This window comes from Macrotis lagotis, chromosome 3, assembly GCF_037893015.1.
Source record: "Macrotis lagotis isolate mMagLag1 chromosome 3, bilby.v1.9.chrom.fasta, whole genome shotgun sequence".
Lineage (NCBI taxonomy): Eukaryota > Metazoa > Chordata > Mammalia > Peramelemorphia > Peramelidae > Macrotis > Macrotis lagotis.
Window position 1 is genome coordinate 228,966,079 of NC_133660.1, and position 18,871 is coordinate 228,984,949.

General features: G+C 41.4%; 1 long non-coding RNA gene across 1 annotated transcript; it reads right to left on the minus strand.

Moving 5' to 3' along the window:
- Positions 1 to 1,876: 1,876 nt before the first annotated feature.
- Positions 1,877 to 17,144, minus strand: LOC141516446 (uncharacterized). The gene is made up of 3 exons (XR_012476709.1): positions 17,067 to 17,144; positions 13,125 to 13,283; positions 1,877 to 1,918 (listed from the first exon to the last, which is right to left on the minus strand). It is a non-coding gene; the product is annotated as an uncharacterized LOC141516446 (long non-coding RNA).
- Positions 17,145 to 18,871: the final 1,727 nt, after the last annotated feature.

Genomic DNA, 18,871 nt, shown 5'->3' on the forward strand with positions numbered 1-18,871 from the left:
CCATCATCAGGGATCATCAACAGGATATTCTCTCTACAAGATCTGGGCAGCAAGGTCTGAATGGTCAAAGGCTGGTTATTTCATGAAGCTAAATAAGATCTTCCCCCAGTCTGTACTGCATACTTCTTTCCCACCTAGTAATCTAAAAACTGCTTTTTTATCTTTCCATTCCTTTGCTCAAGACCCTACAATGGCTCCCAGGTATTTACAAAACACTGAGTCCCAACAGTTCCACCATTTATCTCAACTCATCAAAATGTGACCTTGACATCTCAAGCAATGGCAGCATCATGGAATATAGTATAAAAGGTGGGAGGGTACACTGTGAATAGATGTGCAAGCATGATGAGAATGCATTGCCATTTTCCTAGCAAAACAGGTTTGTATCTAGAGGCTCCCAGGTTTGGGAGGGTCTTTCGAAGTATCTCAGGGGACCTTCTCTTTGGTTGTGCTTGGAGTAAAAGAGCAGAAATACCTGGCTGAGAGAGCAATAATAACCCATGTTTCTAGAACACTTTACAACACATGTAGCACATTCCCCACAACAATCCGGGGAGAGAAGTAGTGCAAGCATTTTATATTTACATTTTTTTCAGGTGAAGAAACTGAGGTTTTGAAGGGGACACATAAACTGCCCAAATTCACATAGCTTGTAAGACTTGAACCCATGTTTTCTAAGAGTGAGAAAACTGTTTTCCCCACTGTATGGTGACCTTTCCATGGGCACAGATGATGTGTACCTACTGAGGGAAAAGATTAAGTTAAAAGACTGTACTTTGGTTTTTGCAGAATCCATGAATCAAAGTTGTTTCCAAAGCCAGAGCAGTAAGTGCATCTAGTCTAAGCTTTTAAGAGCAGTACAATTTTTTTTAATGGAAAAAAAATCTTCACAAAAACAAATCCTGAGTCTATCTCTTGGCAACTCCGGCTTCCTTTGTAGCTGAATCTGAAAGCTATAATTTGAGACAATTGAGGAGATGCTGGCGGAGGACGTCCATTCGCAGTGTGTGGGCAGTGGCACCTAGAACTCCTGGCCCAGATCCTGGTGATATTCTGACCCTTAGGAGCTGCCTCCTCCTCCAGAGAGCCCACTCAGCCTCCTTCTCTGGCTGCTGAAACAGAAGAGTGGATGTCAGACCCTGAAGGGGCCTCATACACTGCCCAGCCGCCTACCTTACCTTAGTATGTGTTCCCTCTTCCTTAATAATAACTAGTATTTATAGAAGGCTTTACGATTTGCAAAGTACTCTACATGTCTTCTCTCATTTGAGATTCACAACAACTTTGTAGAGTATGTTCTCTTATTAGAGTCATTCTCCTTTCCTTTCCTAGTCTTTGTCTGCATTTAAATCCAGACTCAACTGCTCACAGGGAAAGTCCTTCAAATTCTGTCTGCCTCAGTTTCCTTGACTGTAAAGTAATAGTATCTACCTCACAGGGTTGTTGTGAGGACCAAATGAGATATTTGGAAAACATTTCACACTGTCTAATAATTAATACATGCTTGTTCCCTCTTCTCACATATATCTATCTCTTTCTGTCCCTACCTTTATGTATCTTTTTTCTTCTCTTTGCCCCCCTCCCCTTGTCTTTCTTTCCTTCTTTTCCTTCTCTCCCTCCTCCAGAGAAGTAAGCTTCTTTTCTTTCTGGTTTTATTAGTCTTTTGTTTTTTTACATTCTAGCCAATGCCCCCAATATTCTCTTCATAGAACCCCCCCCTTATAACACAAAATAAAATGATTAAGCAAACCCAACAACAGGGACTCTGACAACATAGCTGGCATGTCCTATCTTAGTGCTTTACCTCTCTTCTTGAAATGTAGGAAACGATTGACTTTAAATTGAATGTGACCAGTCTCTTTGGAGTACTTGGATGGCCGACCTTTACTTCTACCTTCTTGGCATAGCAAGTCCCAAACTGTCAATGAAAACAAAGCAAAAACTCCCATCAAAATGACTCAAATGGAAATGCAGAGTAATGCTGAGTCTGGGCTAGTGGTCACAGCTGAGAATGTCATATTCACCAGGGCTGTGAGGACTGTGTTGCCATAGTGATCTCAGGTCTCAAATGAAAGGCAATTGGGCTCCTGGCAAATTCAGGCAAGTTCTGACTGGGGCTCTAATACTGAACATGTAGCTGGGAAGAGGGGAATTTACACACCCATCCAGATGTTTCTAAAGCTCCAGATATTGGTTCTCACTTGGAAAGAATGTCCAGATGACAATGTCTCTGCAGGTCTCCATTCTCACCTGAGCATAGGATTTGGAGTCAGAGGACCTAGGGTATCATTACAGATATAGAACTGAAACAGACCACAGAGGTCCCCTTATTGTATGAATAATGAAAATGAAACCCAGGAAAGGGTAAGTGACCTGCCCACAAGCAGCAAGTAGTAAGTCTCAGAGTGAGGACTTGAATGCAAATGCTCTGTCTTTAGAAATAGTATCATGCCACCAGGTCCTATTCAACCTCCTAATCAGCTATGTGATAAAGAATATTACTTCCTCTCCCTGACCTTCAATTTCCCCATGTTTAAAATATGATTGTAAGCTCTAAAGTGACTTTCTCACTAAAAACCCTTAGAAATATATACTTTGGCCAAAGGTCCCTCTGAGCCCCAATTTCTCTCTCTCAACTTGGATCCTCTTAGTCTTTGCTGCTGCCTCCATTGGGTGGAAGTTTACTTCCTCTCGTCTTCAGGGGCCCAGTTTTCACTTAGTCTCCCTTGGCCAGCCTCCCATCATCTGGTAGAGGGAAATAGAGAGAAAGTTCTCTGCCCCAATGAAGGCTTTTAACCTTCCTAGGAAAGAAATGAAGAAGAAAGAGTGATTTCCAAGATGGATTCCAAGAGAACTGGGCATGTTGGCCAATGTTTTTAGTCCTTGTTACAGTGAGGCTAAAGTTGGTAGGTGGCTCAAATTCAGGAACTATGAGCTAAGGTAGGGCTGAAGTCAATTGGAGGTCTGAACTAAGTCTTGTAATATGATGAGTCCCCAGGACTTCAGGGATTGAAGTGAAAGTGTGACTGCTTGGATACCCATTCAAATTAGCCCTGGTCAAAAATGGAGCAGGTTAAAGCTTCCTTGGTGATGAGCAGTGGGATTGGCCCTTGAGTGGTGACTGCACTTCCAGTTTGGGTAAAATAAAGGAGATTCTTAGCTCCCATGCACCCCTCCACTCCCTCCCTCCCTTCTTTCCCTTCCCCTCCTCTTCTCTCCTTTCCTCTCTTCTCCTCTCCTCATTAAAATATAAGCTCCTTGGGACCAGGGGCTGTTTGCTTTTGTATTTGGACCTTCAGCATTCAGTGTGTTGGTTCATGTTTAGATGCTTATTATATGCTCATTCACACATCTGATACTGTAGGGGACTCTCATTGAGAAATTTCCTTTGACCATACATTTTAGGACATAGTCTTCAGCTTAATGCCCTTGTGTACTGAGAGGTACCTTGGACACCTGGATAGCGTGACTTGCCTAGGGTCACACATCCAGTTTGTTCTAGAAACAGGGCTAGGACTCAGATCTTCCTGCTTTTGGTTCTCTTCCTATTACACTATTCTGCTCTCCTGTCTGGGACCAATAGTAGGGAATGAGCCTGGGGATGAGCCCTTACTGTGATGTTGGAATCTCAGTCATAGCACTATAGGAGGCTGGCCTAAGCCTGTCGTTTGGGGACAAAACAAATGACCTAGGTCAGACCATGTGAAAGTTTGTTACAGAAGATTCTGGGATTCAGGAGACCTGGTTTCTACTACTGGTTCAACCCCCTTGGCTAAGTCTATTCTTTCCTAGCCATGTCTGAGACCCCAGGTTAATCTTTGGTAAGACTGGGGATTCAATGGAGTGATCTCTGAAAGCCTCCTAGTCCTAATGGTCCTGTGAACCTTTGCTAAAATAACAAATCCATCAGCCTACCTTAAGTGGGCATACTCTGCACCTTTCAATGCTTGTAATCATGGCAATTACAGAAAGCTCAGCAATTTCTGTAATTATAGGTAGTCCTAGAGTTTGGCGCAGACAGAGTGAGAGGGAGGGAGGGGAGAGAGAGAGAGAGAGAGAGAGAGAGAGAGAGAGAGAGAGAGAGAGAGAGAGAGAAGAAACAAAGGAGGGAAGGAGGGAATAGGAGCAGAGAGAGAGAAAAATAAGGAGATATGGAGGAGAGAGAGAGACAGAGAGACAGAGACAGAAAGAGAGACAGAGATAGATGGGGGAAGGAGGAGAGAGGAAGAGAAAGGGGGAAGAAGGGAGGGAGGAAGAGAGAGAAAGAAAGGGTGGGGGGAGAGAGAGAGAGAGAGACAGAGACAGAGAGAGATTCAGAGAGAGATATTTGAAAGAGCTCACTTGTTGATCCAGAATACCATGGAACTGAGACATATGGTCTCCTCTAATCTAGGAGGACTGGGTGGGTTCTCATTCTATGATCCAGTATCTGAATTCTAGAAGAATCCAAGGGAACCTACTGAAATCCTCTGATGTTCTTTCTTTGGGGCTTTGCCATTTTGCCAATATTATGTGAATGTCTCCTGTGAGCCACCATATGGACACAATCTCACTGACATCTTACACTTCTTTCTCTAACCAGGAACCCACTTGTGCCTCTGCTCCTAACTCCTGCCCAACCAGGCTCTACACCAGGGTTGTGTCAGAAAACTGGGAAGAATAGTTAGCACCTTAAATAACAGAATCAGCATTCAAAAAGATTTCCATGGACTAGAACAATGACCCAAATCTTACAAGATAAAGTTTCATAATGAAAATCACTAGTGTTTACAGAGAGCTTTAAGGCTTGCAAAACGTATAAGTTATTTCATTTTATCCTTACAATAATGCCAGGAGATAGGTACCATATCAACCCCATTTTATAGATAAGTAAAGGAAGGGCAAACAAGTAGTGACTTGGTCAGCATAGTGTTTAAGGTTAGATTTGAACTTAGTCTTCCTGACTCCAAATCCAGTGCTCTATCCATTGCACCACCTAATAGGGATTGATATAAATTATTATACCTGTGTTGAAAAAAATCAAATGAACATGCACCCAATGCGGCAGCCCTGACTAGAGAAAAATCATATGAAAAAGATTTGGGGACCTTAGTGAACTGAAAGCTCAAAAGAAGTCATAGGAAAGTACAGTTCTTTCTACCCTAAGGATATAAGTAAAATTTGGTGGAGAATCTCATAATTTCCCCAGATGACTTTGGTTTTTCTAGTCCCTGAGCCTCACAATTTATTTTTATTTTTATTTTTATTTTTTTGCACTGGAGCTGTGATGTTTTTTTGAAATATGGAATTTCCTATGAGGAAAATCCCTCTGCCAAAGCAGAATGCAGATCTATACTTGCTTTGTGGACACTGAGATCTCAACTGCCTTCTCCAACGTGGTCCAGAGAAAGGACTTAAACACAAACCTTTCTGACTCTGAGGTCATCGGTAGCTCACAGGTCCTCAGTCCACAAATGCACCAGGCTCACTCTCACCTCCACTTTTTTGCTTATACTGTTCTCCCTAGTTGTCATATCTTCATTGTCCTCTTTTCTACCTCCATCTCCATCTTTTGGACCCAGATCAAGTTCCATCTTTCATGAAACCTTCCCTGACTGCTGTTCCAGCCTCCACCACTCTCTCTATACCCTACTTCATTCTTTGTCACCTGCTCCTTCTTGTTGTGGCAGAAGGATTGAATAAGAGAGATGAAGCAGGTGTCAGAGAGAAGCATTTATTATGTATCAGGTCTTATTCTAGGTACCAGAGTATCTATTCCTGTCCTTAGGCTCTTACAACCTAAAGGGGAAACTGTGAACATTTATAGGAAGAAAAATATGTACAAAGCAGATACAAGACAACTTTGAGGTGGAAGAACATCAAGAAATATTAGATCTATCTTTTAAGAAAAGACTTTCTGCAGAAGGTGGCAGATGAGTTGAGTGTTGAGGGAAACCAAAGACTCCAAGAGTCAGGAGTGAGGAAGAAGAACATTCCACTTCTGGTGTTTAGCTATCTAGAGTGATTCATATTCACCAGTAGATGGAGGGAAGTAAAGTGCAATAAGGTCACTAAGAAGTGCTGCAGGGGATGTAGTGCTTGGCCTGAAGTTAAGACGACTCATCTTGTTGAGTTCAAATCTGACCTCAGACACTAGTTGTATCATAATTTAACCCTGTTTGCCTCGATTTCCTCATCTGTAAAATAAACTAGAGAAAGAAACAGCAAATCACTCCAGTATCTTTGTCAATTCTTCAATATCACATTTCATCTCCTCATTTTTCCTATAGAGAACTTATATTCTTCAGGGGTAAATCTCACATAAATATATATCTATATGTAGATATATATGTGTCTATATATACATCCATCCATACATACAGATATATGTTGTACAGAATCAATGCAAGGTAATTTTTCATGGGGAATTAAGAAAGTTGTCTCTCAACTAGGGATTGCAAGGTGGCGCAGTAGATAGGGTGCCTGGTTTGGAGTCAGGAAAGCCTAAGTTCAAATCCAGCTTCAGATACTTATTAGTTGTGTGATCCTGAATAAGTCACTTAACCTTGTTTACCCCAGTTTTCTCATCTGCAAAATGAGCTGGAGAAAGAAATGGCAAGCTACTCCCAGTATCTCTGCCAAGAAAACCCCAAATGAGATCACAAAGAATCTGACACCTTGAAAGCTACAAAGGATTCCAGGAGGTGAAAGTGAGAAGGGAAGACCTTCCAGGCCAGGGAATATGAGATGGGAAATGGTCACATCCTGTCCAAGGAATAGAAAGATCTGCTGCACTGGAACCTGGAACCTGCAATGTGTAAGGTCTAGAAATATGAGATCTATTTTTTAAGGTAGACCTTGAAGAATGCAAAGTATTTACATCTCTAAGATTATTTTCCTATAAATCACATTTGCTTTTTTGATCTGGATTTCTGGTTTCATTGATGAGGAAATCCCCTCTACAAACTCAGAAGGGCAACTACTATTCTGTGACGTCTGGGGTCATTGGAAGAAGATAAATGACTTGTCCAGGGACAGAAGACTAGTATGTGTCATAGTCATAACTTGTCCCCAGGGCTTCCAGATTGACTCTCTCTAACTATTCTATGGTCTCTCTACCTACATTGCATAGTCTCTTTCCCATGGATGATACTTAACTACATTTCTAATTACAGAAAGGAGAAGGGCACATTAGTTAGAATGGCAGCTCAGACTAGAGCAGGAGGAGTAGGGGCCTGCATCTCCGAGGGCTTCCTGCATTCAGGGGGCAGGCAGGGATGGAGCCCTCAGCAAAGAGAACCTCTCCCTTCTCATCCCCTGCCAAAGGATGAGACTGGGAGGATTTCAGTTCCCTGGGGCATGGCGGAAGTGCTGGGCTAGTATTTCCAAACATCTCCTAAATGCTCCACAAAGCAATCTGCTGAAGGTCTTTTTGTTTTCCAGCCCACGCAGCACTGTGCTTTTGCAGAAGAGTTTATCTCTGAGATCTTTGTTCCTCCCCTGTCTTCTTCTGTCTTCTCCTGTCCTGTCCTTTCCTTTCCTCTTCTATCTCTTCCTCCTTGCCTTACTCTCTCTCATCATCTCTTCTCTCCTCCTTCTCCTCTTCTTCTATTTTCTTATCTTCTCCTCTCCAGCTCCTTCTCCTCTTCTGTCCTCTCTTGCCCTTTCCTTTTTCTCTCTCTCCTCTTTTTTCTCTCTTCTGTCCTTTCTTCCTCACATCTCCCATCTTCTCCTGTCCCCCTTTTTCCTTTCCCATCTCTCTCCTCTTTTCTTTCCCTCTTTTCTGAATCCCCTTCTCCTCTGTCTCTCTCCCCCTCTTCTCTTCCCTTCTCCCCTTCCTCTCCTCCCTTTCTCTCTTTCTTACCAAAGAGCTCACGTGAGTGGGTGGACTATTAACAGTGATTGCTGCATCTAATAAAATGCACTGGGAATAGTAGGGTCTAAAATACCTATTCCTGCAGATTTAAAGACCTGATTTACAGTCATAATTATCCTCATAACCATGACTAAGACAACCCACTATTGAGAAACAAGGAAGGCTTTGACCTGAATTACTCTGACTTTTTTGGACAGAATGTTGGAGATGAGAAGGAATCTTAGATTCTCTATGCTCCACTCCCCTTATTTTAGTCAGAGAAACTGAGGTCCAGAGAGGCAGTGACTTGCCCAGAGCCAAAGAAATAGAATGAAAACCAGGATTCAAATCTAACATCTCCTCTCTTAGGCAGGTGATCTTTCCCCTCTACAGTATCAATGCCCCCATCCCCCATTTTATTCAACTTCTTTAGGTGTGGCCTAGTATCTTATCCTAGAGGGACTACTGCCTCCTTCCCAGTACACACACACACACACACACACACACACACACACACACACACCACTTCGAGAAAAATGATACAAAATCAGGGTCCCTGTCCTTATAACTGTGCCACACTGGCAGAAATAATAGATTTGGATTCAGGTCTCAGATCCTTTCTCTTCCACTTACTATCTGGGTGATCTTGACTGTGTTATTTGAATCTCAGTTTTCTCCTCTGTAATATATCCAAGGAATCTTCTTGTGGTAGATCCTGTGGTCTGAAGGGTCTTGTCTAGTGGCTGCTGGGATAGCAGGTGAGTCATGGGGTTGTTTTCTGAGTTCCTCTTTACTTCCCTCCCTTTCTCCCTGCCTTACAGAAGGCTTCAGATCCTGCATTTCCAGAGGTAGCCTTACTCTTGAGACTGGGAAAATCTCTGGTCTGAGATCAGCATCCCTGCCTCTGCATTCAGGAAGCTCCACTCCTCCCCAATAAGGTGGGTATCTCTAGGAGCATCCCAGATCTAAATTCTATGCATATTAGGGAGAGAGCAATGGGTAAATGTTCAAAGAGCCTTTTCCTGAGTCTCGATGACTCAAGTAACTTGTAATAATGCACGGATGTAAAAGGAAATGAGTTGATGGATGGATGAAACCTGGATCAAGAGACCTTTCTAATACTTGAAGCATTCTAATACTTGAAGAGATTGATGCTGGGGAGGAAACTACCAACACTCCTTGGACAATGATTGAAAGTGAGACTCGGAATGGGAAGCCATCTGGCAGTCAGACTTGTATTGACTAAGTGCTCACTATGTCTTAGGCACTGGGATAAGCTCTGGAAATACAAATAAAGAGGGGAAATAGTATCAAGTTGGGGGAAATCAGTAATATATGCTTGTGCCTCTAGCCCATGACCAAGTCCAACATTCTCATGAGCCCATATTTGGCTAAGAAGAAAGTTACAGAAAAAGAGAAAGGAGCTGAGAACCAAAGTCAACGAATGCATTACCCAGTTGGAGGGGAATGTGTGAGCCCCTCCAAAGAGCTCTCTCACTGGAGCCATCTTGGTTTGGGAGGATTTCTGGGATTTGCCCTTATATAATAGGAAATCCATATCTCATCATAAAGGACAGGACAATGTCATTTCTGGAATTTATAATCAATGCTCCAATTCAATCATTCTTTCTCAGAAGAACCTACTGCATGCCTATTTTGTTCCTTGGCAAAAGATGATACAGAATGCAGGCAATATGTTTCCTTGAATATATCACATTCACACATATAGATAGATATAAATACATATATCTATCACCTTGATATATATCACCTTGAATACATCACCTAGAACTTTGGTAAAGGCAGGCTAGACAAGTCCAGAGAAGGAGAAGCTGGATTCAGGAGTTCCATTAGATCAGAGAACTCCTTAGATGTGTAATGAATTTCTGCCTATCTTTAAAAAGTCAAAATCAAATATTTCTCCAAGAAGTCTTTCTGGGCTCGTCCTTTTCTCTTCCCCTCTTCTCACTCACTTCAACATCTCTACTTTTGCTCCCTTGAGCCCTAACTCATCCCTCTTCACCTTCTAGCTCTCCTACTCCCATCCAATCATCTACCTAGTCTTCTGACTTTGCTTCAGGGCTTTCTCAGAGAGTACCACAGTGGCACTTCCCCTGCCCTGCCACCTACCTCTCATTCCCTATCTTTGCTCTCAGATTCAGGGCTTTATTCTTCCCTTCCACTGTCTTTGACTTGGGACCTTTTCTAATCAGGCCACCCCTTGATGAAAAACTACTCCCACTTCCTTCTCCTGCCTCCCTGTTGGGACTCCCCTGATTGCCCTACCTTTGCCTGTTCCTGCCTACTATGAGGTAGACCTCTTGGTTCCTGTCAGACACAATATTACCACCTGACACAAACTTGAACCTCAAGGGAGGTCTTATCATCAAGGAACAGTCTTATCATCTGGCTACCTCAACAGATCTGAATTACTGAAACCTGTCTAGACTCATTCCTCAATAGTTAACATACTCTCACTGCATCACCTCTCTCCATCCCAGTGATTCTAATCTCTCTTCCATGTGTAAAACACGACCCTTTTCCCATCCCTCTAAATGTGACATTTTAGATCTAACCACCCCTTCCTTTAAGGTTGCCAGAATTTCTACTTCCTAATTAAAAAACTTGCTTTCATCTGCTAGTTCATTCCCTGTGAGAGTGCCTTCTGTTTATGGTGTATATATCTTGTATTTCATAGTTATTTGCATTGTCTTTCCCCATTAGAATGTGAGTCTTTGGCAGAAGGTTACTATATGTTTGCCTTTTTTTGTATCTTTCTTTATATTAGTCCAGTGCTGAGGGAAAATAGTAAGTGCTTAATAAATGCCTATTGATTGATTGACTAACTAGTATTCAGTCACCTTAATTGCCATAATTTGATTAGCCATTCTTCATTTGATGGGTATCTATTTTATTTCCTGTTCTTTGCTAGTGTAGATATCTTGGTGCATGTGGAACTTCTCTTTCTATTTTTGACTTCTTTGACATGTATTGTCTGCCTAACAGAAGGCTCTCTGGCTCAAGAGGTAAGAACATTTTATTCACACATTTCCAAATTGCTTTTTGGAATGGTAAGACCTTTACTTCTTCCCATCTTTATCAATTTTTTTAGGTTTTTGCAAGGCAGTGGGGTTAAATGTCTTGCCCAAGGCCACACAGTAGGTAATTTTTAAGTGTCTGAGGCTAGATTTGAAATCAGGTACTCCTGACTCCAGGGCTGGTGCTCTAGCCACTGCACCATCTAGTTGCCCCCCTCCCCATCTTTATCATTTTGCCAGTTTTTAACAAATATTTATTGAGTGTTTGCTAGGTGAAAGGGAGATGGAGTGCAAAACTGAGGAACTATCAATAGGTCATTTTGGTAGGAATGTAAAAGTCATGGAGGAAAATAACATGAAATAAATTTGAAACAGTTGGTCAGGGTCATATAGACTTAGAAGTCTATATTTTATTTTTGATGGAATAAGGAGTCATTGAACATTTTTGAGCAAGGTAATATGGTTAGACCTCAACTTTAGCTAGATTATTTTGTTGTTTATATAGAGGATAGTTTGGAAGGGGCGGGAAGAAGCAAGGAGACAAATTGTAAGATTATTACAATAACATAAGAGGCAATGAGGGACTGAATTAAACTGGAGACTGAGAATAAAGAGAAGGGAAAGGTATAATATATGTAGAAGTACAATATGGCAACTGATTGTATATTGGATAAGGGGAGGAGAAGCATCAATGACAACTCTGAGGTCACAGACTTGAATGACTAGAAGGATGGTGATGTCCTCAACAGAAACTGATATTTTAAGGAGGTGGTGTATTTTGGCAAGAAATGATGAGTTCTTTGGGGGATATGCTGAGATTAAGATTCTGATGCAACATCCAGGTGGAAAAAATTGATGAACAGTTGACTATGGAAGTCTTGAATTCAGAAAAAAAACAGATTAGGGCTAGGTGTATGGATTTAGGAAGTATCTGTGTAGAAATGATCATTAAACCCTTGAGAACAAATGTGATCACCAAGAAGAAAGCAGAGAGAGAAAAAAAAGAGAAGAGAAGAACAGGATAGGGGCTTGGAGGGCACATAGGGTGGAGGGCAGAAGATGGATGTGGATCTAATTCAGGAGACTGAGTAACAATCAGATAGGTTGAAAGTTCAGTGTCATGGAAGCCAAGGGAGGAGAAAATGTCCTGGAGTTAAGGGTGTTAGATGGTCAAAATCTATGGTGAAGTCATGGAGGATGAGAACTGGGAAAACAAACCCATCTGATTAAATGATTAAAGGATCCTTGACAATCTTGATGAGAGCAGTTTCAGTCAGAATGTAGGATCCAAAGACAAACTACAAGAGATTGAGAAGAGAGCAGGAGATGAGGAAAGGGAGATGACGAGTAGAGACAACTTTCTTAGAAGGTCATTTATGAAAGGAGAACATGGTTGTAGGTAGATAGGGAGGAGTCAGTGGATAAAGAGAAATAGAAGATGAGAGACAGGGAACAAAATGAAGAAGCAATTTCCTAGAGGAGATGGAAAGTCAGAGGATGAAGAGCAAAAGTAGAGGAGATGAGGAGATGATCTAGCCTCTCCTTTGGAGTCTGGAACAAGGAAGGATACACGGGCTAAAAGGGTTTTGTGGTGTGGAATAGGGGAGAAAAGAGAATTCATAGCAAATTGTCTTGGCTGTCTTTGAGTTCCCTTGCTAAGAGGGAGGGGGTAAAAGGTGACATAAGGCTTAAGGAGAGAGGAGAAGGTTTGGAACAGTTGCTGGAAGGAACACCGCAGAAAATCAATAAATAGAGAATAAAAGGATTGCTGTGCAGTAACGGGGGCCCAGCTGAGCTTAGGTTATGGACCTGTGGTTTCATTTGTGTGGGAGCTCCCTCTGACTGCAAATTGCAACCTTTCCATAACTTAGAATCTTCGAGAATTGCTTAAGGCTTAGAAAGGAAAAAAATGAGATGTTTATAGTTGCATAACTAAGAAGGATCAGTCGGAATTTCTGCCTCTAAGTCTTGTATTAGAATATGTTATCTCTAGCTGATTAGCTAGTATAAGCTTATATATGTGTGTCTACATATATGTATATATAAACTTAAGTCATCTAACCAACTATATACATATATAAACATGTTATCTAATTAGCTGGAAATATGTACATACACATTTATTATATACAAAAACACAAGTTAATATAATAAGCAACTATAGTCTGTCATCCAAGAATAGGATTGGTAACTGATTTGATATAGGAGGTGAGGAGAGGAGAAGAGTAAACGACAACTCTAATGTCACTAACCTGAATGACAAGGAGGATTGGTGTTGTCCTCAGTAGAAACATATATTTGAAGGTAGAAGTGACCTTAAAGAAGAAATGATGAGTTCTTTTGGGAATATGTTGAATTTGAGATACTGATGCAATATCCAGGAGGGTGAATTTTGATGAGCAGTTAGTTGGCTATGGAAGACATGAATTCAGAAAAAAAGATTATTTATACATATATGCAACTTGTATATTGTGATGGGTAGTTTAGGATTGGGACTTTGGAAGTATATGCAGCAGTAGACTAGAGGGGGTGGTGGTTGCAATGAAGACAAAGGATGGGTTTAGAAGGAAAGAGGCAGAAAGAGAGATGGAAGGACTTGAGATTATGACTAGGAAGGAGAATTTTAGGATCATGAAATAGCATAGCTATGAGTGATGGTGAAATCTAAGGTATTTCTATTGCTGTGGGTGGCTTGCAGTTGAAGATGATAAGTAGAGAGAGGTCAAGAAGCAGAATGTTTTAAGGGACATTGAGATATTTAAGGGGAGAAGATTGTGTGTATATATGAAAGCAGAAATTGAAACTAGAGGAAGACTGTAAGTCTGTACTGATTTCCTTGAAAAAGGAGAAATGACAAGTTGGGACCATCTGTTGGTGTATGTTGTCACCAAATCCTCTTGCAAGTATATAGTTCATAAGGTCCAGAGAATGAATAGTTTTATTTAGTGATCAGTAAATAAATGGTGCTCAGACATTTGTCTGACAAGAACATGACAAGACTTACCTGTCTATAACCCTTTGCAGAGAGGCCTATAGACCTTCAATCTTTTACAATCATGTCCTGGTAAAGGTCCTAGCAGTGTGTGGCTACCTAGGGTGGTCACCCTTCACCATGTCTTCTATCACAGTTTTTGTAGTCATTCCTCATTGGTGTTCTCTTTCATAGTTCCTTTCACCATCTGTGGAGTATAGCTTTTAGCTCTGCTTGTAATTCTCTGGAGCTCCCAGGGGGTAGTGGACTTTGTGCTGCCCACTCCTACTTCCTACCTTAGATTCTCTTGGTTCCTCTGTTCTTTGTGGTATCACTTTGCCCCACATTCTCCAGCAGATGGTGTCAGTCCTCTTTTGCAACTTTTTGTTGGAGTTGTAGTCAGAGGCCAGTCCCAAAGTAGGAATGGAGGAATGGAGATATCTTAAAGCTTCCTTATCTTGGAAGATTATCAATCTTGGAAGTATTTGACTTCCTTGCATTTAGATTTTATGGTAGGGTTGAATTTCTCCCTCACACACATTTGATCTCTCAGAAATATTTTCAGTGATTGAGGACATACACCCTCTTATATTTTTGAAGTGGGTCACCATTCCTAAGACTGGACTGGGTCAACATGAATTTCACGGTCTGATGTTCTGTCTCTTTCAGCCTCATGATGGTACATCTTCCTCAAGCCCAGGAAATTATGTTACATGGGTCGAGAGATTCAGCAAATTCTCCAAGTCCCACTCCCATTTGCCTTCTGGCTACCTAATCCTCTGAGACCACTTGGTTTGAGTTTATTAAATTACCTACTTCCCTCAAAATGCAAAGTAGAGGTATGGGGAACCAAGTGCCCCAATTTTTATTATCTCCATTCTACTTTCATCATATGCTTCTCTTCAGTTCCTGCCCCAACACCCCCCTTTCTCAACATACACATACACTTCCCCCTTGTTCCTAATTCTCTCCTTTGGGGTCAAGGAGAAGAAGTGTCATTTATCTTTCACATGACAACTTTCCAAAGGATTTATTCAAAGTAAATCAAAGAATAAATATATAACTGAGGGGGAGAGGGAAAAGACTATATCAGAATCTATGTTTTGCTAGTCCTACATCCTTGTGAGGGGGTGGGGTTTCCTGGCCCTTTAAATACCAACTGCAGAGACAGAACAGCTGTGTTTTCTTCCTGTAGAGCAGGGAGGGATGGCTCTCTCCCACATCAGGATTCCCTAAGCGTCTCTAAGCTTTGAATCTAAAAGGTGCTGGTCAAGTATTGCTGTCTCCAATCTGTCCATCTTTCACTGAACTCATAATTTAACAATTAAGACTATAAGTTGGAACTTCTTAGCCTGGAATTCAATATCTGCTACATTGAGATATCCATGGAGTCCTCAAAGCTTCTCTTTTTGTTTCCCCCATTTAGAACAGTATCTGGCACAATCTATGTGCTTAAAATGTTTGTTGATTGATTTCTTTCCACCACTTCTCCAAGGTATACCTTGTCCTAGCTAGGTCAATTGTATCACTCTCGCCTTGAAATCAAGGTTTATTCCAATCCCTGCTTCTTTATCTCTCCACTGATGGAACCACTGGGTCCATCAAAATCTTGGTGTCATTTCGGAGTCTTTCTTCTCCCTCCCCACCCTCATAACCTCTCATTTCCATAGGTCCTCACCAAATATTTATCTAATCTTTACCATAGGCAAGTCATTGGGGATACAAATACCAAAAGGAGCTTCCATTCTACTACTAACCTGGTTCAGATCCTTACTGCCTTTCTCCTAGCCTATTATAATAGCTTCTTGACTAGTCTTCCTGAATCCCATCTCTCTACTCCATCAACCTATCTTTTGCACATCTGCCAGACTAATACAAAGAATTCTGACCATATCAATTTTCTCTATTGCCTATGTAACTTTGTCCCAGGGTGCTAACAAATCAGGGTAGGGAGTAACTTCATTCTTCATATTAACTCCAGCCCCCAACCATCATTTTCTAGTTCTCCAATACAGCTGTGCATCTTCATTTGGCTGCACCTCAGGTGTGACCAGCCTTTGTCCCATCTCTCTTTCCCTCCTAGCCTCCTTCCATTTTTTCCCAGGCTCTGCTACAGTTGCTGCCTTGTTGTCCCTGAGGGGAACATATGTCTCCGTAGGAGTGGATGGGCCATGGAATGCAGACATTCTGAGTCTTAACCTGGTGCTGAGCTTGCTTTAAATCATCCTGCTCCCACCACATCTGTCCAAAGTCTCTCTCTAATTAGGGCTTTTGCTGGCTCTCAGTATTTATAGTCGACTCCATCGTCACCCCAGAAAGCTCGCACTCACAGTGCCATTACTTTGTTACAGGAGCCTTTGGAAAGCACAGACGTGTTTAGCACTCTGTAATTTAAACCAAACTCACAAAGTTGAGAAAACCTGGGCAACTTGTAGATTGTTTTCACCTGTGCCCCAGGGGGCCGGGGAACAGAGAAGAAAGCAGGCCCCACTTGTTTAGGAGTTTTCCAAGCTTTTCTTTCACAATAGTGAGGGGGGTGTCAGAAATATAAGCATTGTTATTATTATCCTCATTTTAGACTCAGAACATGTGATTTTACCTAGAGTCATAAAGCTACCAATTAGTAGCTCCCAGAACTTGAACCCAGGTTTTTTTTGTGGTTTTTTTTTTTTTTGCCTTAAGAGTCTACTCTTTCCACTTCATTAGTCTGTCTCTCTAGGTTTGGCATTCTGGATCTCTATAATCTACTCTATCTTTATCTACTGATCTTGGATGCAGAGAGACCTGGGTTCAAATCCTAATTCTCACCCTTATTAGCTGTGTGACTCTAGGCAAGTCACTTCATTTCCATGACCCTCAGCTACCTCATCTCTAAAAGAAGGGAGCTGAACTAGATGTCTTCCAGAGTCCTTTCTAGTTCTGGATATAAAATCACTTGACTCCCAATGGGGGAAGAGCCTTTTTCTCCATGGCAGAAACTTCCCTCCCACCCTCATCAGAGGATTCTTTGTTTTGTCTAGCAGGAAACTCTCTATAAGGGGTGTAGGATGCAATTCCTCCTTTTCTCTAGTATGGACTCCCATCTATAGATCTTAGCTGGTAACTTCCCTCACATCTCTGGCAGGATATGGGGAGAGTGGGCTGGGGATTGGTTATCTTGAGATTTCTTTCCTTTGGAAGTTGATGGAAATAGGGCTCAAGAGGTAGACTGAGTCCTACATACCTGAGTAAGGTCCTCATTGGTTATCTCTGAAGGAGGGACACTGAGGTTGGATGCTATGGTCTGTGCAGTTTGATCTTGTATTTAAGGAATGTCTAGAGTTTGAGTCTCTGGACTACAGAGAGATTTCAGGGCTTCTGTGAACTTGGACAAGAAAGAAATATTACAAAAAAAGAAAGAAATATTACATCTCTATTTCAATATAATTGATTTCCTTAGTAGTCCTATATATTTTCTTTTATGTATTTGTATTTATATATATTTTCTTTTATGTATTTAAGAACATTATGCTGAGAAGGTGACTGCTAAAGAGGCCCATGACACAAAAGATTAAATAGTTCTGGTCTAAAGTTAAGGCACAAAAGTGGAAAACTTAGGCTCTAGTGGGGGAGGGATGATAAGGGGATGGCCTGATTGGATAGACCACAACTGGAGTATTATATTCAATCCTTGACAATGCATTTTAAGAAGGACATTGATGCATGTAGTATACCCAGAAAAAGTAATCCAAGATGGTGGACTGATGACCAAGCCATACAAGATGCGTTTAAGGAACTAGAGATGTTTAGTATCATAGAGACTGACCCATGGAGTGTGCTTGAAGCTATCCTTCCTGTCAACCCTATGAGAGCTTGGGGAAATAGTTCCAGCAATGTGGTAGCCCAGTGTGAGGAGATCCAAAAAACCACTAAGGGCATTCTACAACCTCCCCAGTCCTAAACCCCAAATCTTCCCAGTGCCAGGACAACTGGAATCAGAAAGGTCAATTCTGGGTATACTCTGAGGGATGTTCTCCCCTCCCCATAATACTATATAAGACTCTGTGATTCTATATTTCAATTCTTATGGATTGGTTAGTGTCAGTTGCTCCCTTATTCAATTACTGATCAACATTTATTAATGTTGTTCCCCCCTAGATTGTTGCCTTAACATGGTGGAAGTGTTCACAAAGCTCATTATGAAACTATGAGCTTTGCTGTGTAGGGTCAGACAAAAGATGATTCACTGTAGAAGGAAAATAGCCAATCATTCTAGTATCTTTGCCAAGAAAACCCCTTCGATAGTATTATGGTCTATGGAGTTATGAAGAGTTGGACATGTGTCAGATACCATGCAAAGTGCTGATGGCATAAATAAAAACAAACTTGCCTTCATAAAGCTCATATTTTACTGAAGGAAAAACATGAAAACAGGTAAACAAAAACAATACATATATATATGAAATAAATATGAAGAAATTCTGGAATAGGGTAGGGAAAGTATTAATAACCTTGGGGATCTGGAAAAGCCTTTTGTAGGAGATGGTACTTGAAATGAGCCTTGAATGGAGCTAGGAATTTCAAAAAGTAAGCATGGGGGGGGGGGGGGAGAACATTCTAGACCCAGGGAAGGCAAAGGAAAGCTTACAGGAGACCACAGAAGGAAAGTCATTTTGACTGGAATGTAGAGTGAAAGGAAGTGGTTAAATACATCAAGAAATAGAGGCTGGATCCAGATTTTTGAAGGGCTTTCATCATCCATTTCAGGCACAGACAGATTGACAGAGAAGCCACTGCAATTTGGGCTGGAGATTTAGCCTCAGTTACCCTGAAAGATTCTCTGCTCATTTGTCACTGTATTTGACATTTCCCTTTAAAAGCCTGCAAGGTGATGATACTTTTGTTTGGCTGATAGCCAAGAGATAAATCTAACATGGTGGTTAGCTACATCAAGCTTGGTTGAGGTCATAGGAGCTAGTGATCAACACCAATTCTTGGCTTCTATCTGCTATGGTGGTTTGCCTGGGATTCTCTCTCTCTCTCTCTCTC